This window comes from Asterias rubens, chromosome 12, assembly GCF_902459465.1.
Source record: "Asterias rubens chromosome 12, eAstRub1.3, whole genome shotgun sequence".
NCBI classification, from domain to species: domain Eukaryota; kingdom Metazoa; phylum Echinodermata; class Asteroidea; order Forcipulatida; family Asteriidae; genus Asterias; species Asterias rubens.
The window spans coordinates 2,471,082-2,478,566 of NC_047073.1; positions in this window are offsets into that span (position 1 = coordinate 2,471,082).

The following is a 7,485-nucleotide window of genomic DNA, read 5'->3' on the forward strand; positions in this document are numbered from 1 at the left end:
TCCATACATACAATTGTGTGCGTTCAGATGCATGAGAAAGGCTTCATGCCTGAAGCCTTTCTCAGATTCAAATATTTGGGGGTGAATTTTTTTTTCAAACACTTTCCCTAAAACTACATTTCACTTTAAAGGGTGTTTTTTCCAACAACATTGTTTTACATCAACATGACCAGTGCTCTAACTTTTCATGGTAATTAATTTTTGGAGTAACTACCAAGTATACCCTGCCTTGGACTACTCAAAATTGATAATCAGAACGATCAGATAAACTGTACTGCTATTTAATAATAGTAGGATGCATTCAAAATTTTAAAGCTATTTTTGTTTGAAAATCCTTTTTTTTTTTTGGGGGGGGGGTAGAGTTACATTATTATTCATGAACAGTAATTCCATGTTTGCAAGTACAGAAACACAGTGTAATCGTTCCTTTTTGTGAACTAGAATCAGTTGCAAAACTCTTAAAATGCTTATTAACAGTATTAGGTAATGACCTCAAGTTTAGTACCGAATTGACAGTGCTTAGCCTGTAACAGGCATGATGTTTGGCTCTTGAGGGAAAAGTGAACATTTCAACGAGAAGAAGGGCTGACCTAAATGAAAGTTTTTAATAGAAATTTAACTGATTCTTCGGAGGCCCCACAAAAAAAAGAAGAAGTCATGAACTTATGTGGGTCTTAGGAGAAATAAAAAGTACGAGAGAAATTTTGGCAAATGTGTTGGTATAAATTACTATGCCCTACAGCTAGTAATAGAAATATACATTTTGGTTGCCTTACAGAACGGTGGAGGCTTTGTACCTCAGTGACTGCTGATGTGGCTGGAAAGACTGCTAAGATGCAGGGAGAGGCAGCACACACTTCTGATGAAAGGGAAACATTCAGACTCCACGAACTCTGAAAAAAGAACAAAATTATGTTTAAAGCATGGATGTAAATTAGTGTTCATACATATGAGGGGATATATAAAGTACCGGGCATGGGGAAATTTTATTTCAGGACAGCGTATTAATTAAGGGACCTTTAAATTGTCTCCACATATACATGACATGTACAGTACTTCATGTCGTCACATCTAATTCCCAACACACAAGAAAACAATTCAAAGACAAATATGTGCGCCTTGCGATTTAACTCTAAATTTAATTTGCATTGAAGGAATTGGTGAAACAAAAACCGTGTAGTGCAAAGCGTTATAATTCATCAGCAAAATCTATGTGGGTCTATCCGTCCCTAACAATATTTGGATAACTTTCCGTATGGCGCCACCACTCTAAATTTAATGTAGTGCAAACCTAACAATGAAAGTTCCTCATACTGTAAACTTGAGCCAATATTCCTCACTTTAATAAATATTTTAACACAATCTATATTTCTTCGATTTGTCTTGGGTATCATTAGCTGACAACGATTTGACTGTTACATATTGCCAAGACAATCTAGCCATAAAAACCCCCTCAAATTTCCTCTTTTGCATCAACACATGAATCATTTACCTGATTAAGAAGATTCTATGAACATCCGTGCAGTTCTCATCGTGGAAGTTGTTGAATTTTGATGTCGGTTTTCGATGTAAATAGTTGCAAAAAATCTGCTTTTTCACCACACACATGTGGAACACACGATGCCCGCGCTCAGAAAGAAAATGGCCGCGGGGAGTAAAGGGGTTCATAAACCTCGTTCCCATGGGTGATCGATCTCGCCGCACCATTTTGCCCAGCATGCCTTGCTCGACGTGCAAGACTATAGACCTGCGTTTTTATCCAACTTTGCTCAAATTGTGCCAAAAAATTCTCCAAGACTATAGCCTGGCGTTTTTATCCAACTTTGCTCAAATTGTGCCAACAAATTCCACAAGACTATATATAGCCTTGCGTTTTTATAATTGTTTTTCTCAAAATGTGCCCAAAAATGTCACGAGACTATAGCCTTGCGTTTTTATCCAACTTTGCTCAAATTGTGCCCACAAATTCTCCAAAACTGTAGCCTTGCGTTTTTATTCAACTTTGCTTAAATTGTGCCAAAAAATTCTCCAAGACTACAGCCTTGCGTTTTTATCCAACTTTGCTCAAATTGTGCCAAAAGATTCCTCAAGACTATAGCCTGGCGTTTTTATCAAACTTTGCTCAAACTGTGCCCAAAAATTCCACAAGACTATAGACCTGCGTTTTTATCCAACTTTGCTCAAATTGTGCCAAAAAATTCCACAAGACTATATCCTTGCGTTTTTATCCAACTTTGCTCAAACTGTGCCCAAAATTCTCCAAGACTATAGCCTTGCGTTTTTATCCAACTTTGCTCAAATTGTGCCAACAAATTCCACAAGACTATATATAGCCTTGCGTTTTTATAATTGTTTTTCTCAAAATGTGCCCAAAAATTTCACGAGACTATAGCCTTGCGTTTTTATCCAACTTTGCTCAAATTGTGCCCAAAAATTCTCCAAAACTGTAGCCTTGCGTTTTTATCCAACTTTGCTCAAATTGTGCCAAAAGATTCCTCAAGACTATAGTCTGGCGTTTTTTTCAAACTTTGCTCAAACTGTGCCCGAAAATTCCACAAGACTATAGACCTGCGTTTTTATCCAACTTTGCTCAAATTGTGCCAAAAAATTCCACAAGACTATATCCTTGCGTTTCCATCCAACTTTGCTCAAACTGTGCCCAAAAATTCTCCAAGACTACAGCCTGGCGTTTTTATCCAACTTTGCTCAAATTGTGCCAAAAAATTCTCCAAGACTATAGCCTGGCGTTTTTATCAAACTTTGCTCAAATTGTCCCAAAAAAGTCTCCAAGACTATAGACTTGCGTTTTTATCCAACTTTGCTCAAATTGTGCCCAAAAATTCTCCAAGACTACAGCCTGGCGTTTTTATCCAACTTTGCTTAAATTGTGCCCAAAAATTCTCCAAGACTATAGCCTTGGCGTTTTTATCCAACTTTGCTCAAATTGTGCCAAAAAATTCTCCAAGACTACAGCCTGGCGTTTTTATCCAACTTTTCTCAAATTGTGCCCAAAAATTCTCCAAGACTATAGACCTGCGTTTTTATCCAACTTTGCTCAAATTGTGCCAACAAATTCTCCAAGACTATAAGCCTGGCGTTTTTATCCAACTTTGCTCAAAATGTGCCCAAAAATTTCACGAGACTATAGCCTTGCGTTTTTATCCAACTTTGCTCAAATTGTGCCCAAATATTCTCCAAGACTACAGCCTGGCGTTTTTATCCAACTTTGCTTAAATTGTGCCCAAATATTCTCAAAGACTATAGACTTGCGTTTTTATCCAACTTTGCTCAAATTGTGCCAAAAGATTCTCCAAGACTATAGCCTGGCGTTTTTATCAAACTTTCCTCAAATTGTGCCCAGAAATTCTCCAAGACTATAGCCTGGCGTTTTTATCCAACTTTGCTGAAATTGTCCCAAAAAATTCTCCAAGACTACAGCCTGGCGTTTTTATCAAACTTTGCTCAAACTGTGCCCAAAAATTCCACAAGACTATAGACCTGCGTTTTTATCCAACTTTGCTCAAATTGTGCCAAAAAATTCCACAAGACTATAGCCTTGCGTTTTCATCCAACTTTGCTCAAACTGTGCCCCAAAATTCTCCAAGACTATAGCCTTGCGTTTTTATCCAACTTTGATCAAATTGTGCCAACAAATTCCACAAGACTATATATAGCCTTGCGTTTTTGTAATTGTTTTTCTCAAAATGTGCCCAAAAATTTCACGAGACTATAGCCTTGCGTTTTTATCCAACTTTGCTCAAATTGTGCCCAAATATTCTCCAAGACTACAGCCTGGCGTTTTTATCCAACTTTGCTCAAATTGTGCCAAAAATTCTCCAAGACTATATATAGCCTGGCGTTTTTATCCACTTTTTGCTCAAATTGTCCCAAACAATTCTCCAAGACTATAGACTTGCGTTTTTATCCAACTTTGCTCAAATTGTGCCCAAATATTCTCCAAGACTACAGCCTGGCGTTTTTATCCAACTTTGATCAAATTGTGCCCAAAAATTCCTCAAGACTATATAGCCTGGCGTTTTTATCCAACTTTGCTCAAATTTGGCCCCAAAATTCCTCAAGACTGTAGCCTTGCGTATTTATCAATTTTGCTCAAATTTCGCCCAAAAATTCCACAAGACTGTATCCTTGAGTATTTATCAAATTTCGCTCACATTTTTCCCAAAAATTCCACTGCGTATTTTTCCAATTTTTCCTAAAATGTTGCCTTGTGTCTGTTTCAAAGTGTAAGTGTTATAAAGGCTGATGCTATTTACGGACAAGTCAACTATTAGTTAATTCGTCTGAACTCGAAACTGTTGTCTCATTAATTGTCTCATTATCTACTTGGCCGCCATGTTTTCCCACAATGCAATAAATTGGGTGTGTATTAATTTAATTGGAGTTTTCCTTGCGCAAAATGACTTGCTAAAAGCAATATACGCACCCAATTGTACTGTGGGCAAAAATGACAGCCCGAGGGTCCCACCGGGATAAGGTGGGCCCTCAATATTTAAGTTTGGGGGGGTGGGGTGGTAGGGTTAAGGCAAATTAAACACAAGTTACAAGGAGAGTCATGTCCAATTATTTTTTTATTGAAAAAGTTTGCCAAAAACAAGCAGAGTCGTGCAAACACCTGTACCTGTCGGTGGACCCCCTTGGCCACCTAGAACTTGTGATGATTTAAAGGCACAAGTGCAATGGTAGATATGTTTTATGTTCAGTGAAGTTCAATAAGATGTACTCCTAGTGTCTACTTCAATAATGTCTCACAAAATGTAAAAGAGCTAGACGCAATTCTGCGCATTGTTTTTTAGACGCAAGTGTTGAGCAGAAGGTAGTTGTTGCTTGCTTAAATGAACTGATGCCCTCAAGGGCCAAAGATTTCACCGATTGTTGTCTAGCAAACAAGCTGCACTGGTGGTGCCCAGAGATGTCGAGGCTAATTGTTCAAATGGGATTCGAACTCAACAGATGTTGACGACTTCTGTCCAGACGATGATGTGCTGGTCGGAGAAACAAGTTCTAATGGCCACTAATTTCCCCCTTGCTTTCCATGGGGCTGCAATTTGGATGTCAGATGTAGTCAACTGACAAAATGGCTACAAGTGAACTTTTGTTGGCCAACTTTGATTTAAAACAGAGTTGACGATGTGTAAAACACATTGCATGTACCAAAGGCTTTGAGAAAAATGCTTGACGTATTGATGCAAACGTTGCCAATTTTATAACAGTTTTAATAAAGCTGAATAGTGACGTTTTCTCACTATGTTTGCCAATAAATGAAAACAAAGATGACATTGGATTTATATAACGTCTACCATCCTAAAAGAGACCGACTTTGACCATACGACAAAACATTTCAACTAGCTAAGATGGATCAAGAACTGAAGCATTTGATTTACTTTCTAGACCACTACACAACACAGCAATGATTTGCAGCTCACTAAAATTCAACTAAACTTTTTGAGTTATTTGTAACCTAAGATTTTGGGCATTTGTGTTCGAAGAAAGTAATTAGTATGAGAAGTAAACACTTCAAAAAGAGCACTGTGACTATTGATAAAAAAAAGAGGAATATAACAACGCTAAGAGATGCATGTCCACAAAAGAATAAGAAGGGGGGAAAAAAGCAACCGTTTCCTGAATTGGCGTTTAATAGGAATACTCTAACTTGGTTTGCGTCAGCCTTTTTGGCCTTGCAGAAAGAGAAAAACCCAAACAACTGTTAAGGTTTAATTCCCGCTGAAATAAAATGAGGAACTTAAGATCTTTGCAATTTAGGGCACAACTGTTTCCTAAATTGAAAACTTGCTACGAATGCTTTCGCTTGGTTTTCGTTTAACATTTTAGCTTAGCAAGAGAAACAAATGTCACAATTTGGCACACGTAATTCCCCTAAAAATATTATCTGATAAAATGAGGGACTAAAGATCTTTGCAATTTAAGGCACAACTGTTTCCTAAATTGCAGTCTTACTAGGAATACTTTGACTTTGGTTACAATCAAACATTTTTGGCCTTGCAGTAGGAAAAAGTAAATTTGGCTTAGTTTTTCACTGAAATATTATTGACCTTTGTATGACAAAACTTGTGTATAACTTATTTCCCCTCAAATTATTATCTAACAAAATGAGGGACTGAAGATGTTTTGCAATTTAGGGCACAGCTGTTTCTTAAACTGAAGTTTTTTAAAAGGAATACTTTCGCTTGGTTCGTTCGACAACATTAATGGCCTTGTACTAATCAGGAAAAAACCTGACAAGTTTTGCATATGTTTCCCCCTCAAATTTTTACCCAATACACATAAATAGGGACTTAATTTCTTTGCAATTTAGGGCACAACTGTTTCCTAAATTGAAGGTTTTGAATACATACTTTCACTGGGTTTGCGCTGAAATAGCCACAAAGCATGACAAAACTTGATTTCACCCTTCAATTATTATCAAGCAATATGAGGGACTGGTTTCACTTGTTGTCATAGATTGACTCAAAATTGTGTTGATTGTAACAGAAACTTATTTTGACTCGCGAGTTCAAACCCCTGTTTTGGGTAACACATAAGTTCATTAATTTGTTTTTGTAAATACCATCACTGGTAAAAAAAAAATAGCCCTTTTTGTTTGAAGCCTTTGTGCTGTTAATTTTTCTACAAAACGTGAGACGAATTTATCACTTTGGAAACCTTGAAATGACCTATGACCTTTCATGCTCTGATTTAAATTTGACTGATCAACTTTTGACCCTTGACACAAAATGGAGATTGAGTTGAACAAGTAAACATCCTTAGCAAGAACGGATTGAATGCTGAATAATTTCACTATACAGTCGACTCCCGTTATAACGAGGTCCGCCGGACTGGCCCATTTTCCTCGTATTATCCGAATCTCGTCTTAAACGCAGCGCGCTAAATATAGATACATACGTCATCATTGTGCATGCACACAACACGTGTACTTGCATATACATGTACATGTGGAATGTTAGGGAAAAATTTGAGCAAAATTGGATAACTACGCAAGGCTACAGTCTTGTAGAATTGTTGGGCAAAATTTGAGCAAAGTTGGATACAAACGCAAGGCTATATAATATAGTCTTGTGGAATTTTTGGCGACAATTTGAGAAAAATTTGATAAAAACGCAAGCCTATACTCTTGGAGAATTTTTGGGCACAATTTGATAAAAACGCAAGGCTTGTGGAATTTTTGGCGATAATTTGAGCAAAGCTGGATAAAAACGCTAGGCTATAGTCTTGTGGAATTTTTTGCGATAATTTGAGCAAAGTTGGATAAATACGCAAGGCTATAGTCTTGTGTTTTTTCTTTCATCGTTTTCTCGCAACTTCTGTGACCAATTGAGCCCAAATTTTCACAGGCTTGTTAATTTATGCATATGATGGGATACACCAAGTGAGAACACTGGTCTTTGACAATTACCAAACGTGTACAGTGCCTTTAAGATTAAAGTGTGATGTCCCAAGTTTGTACAA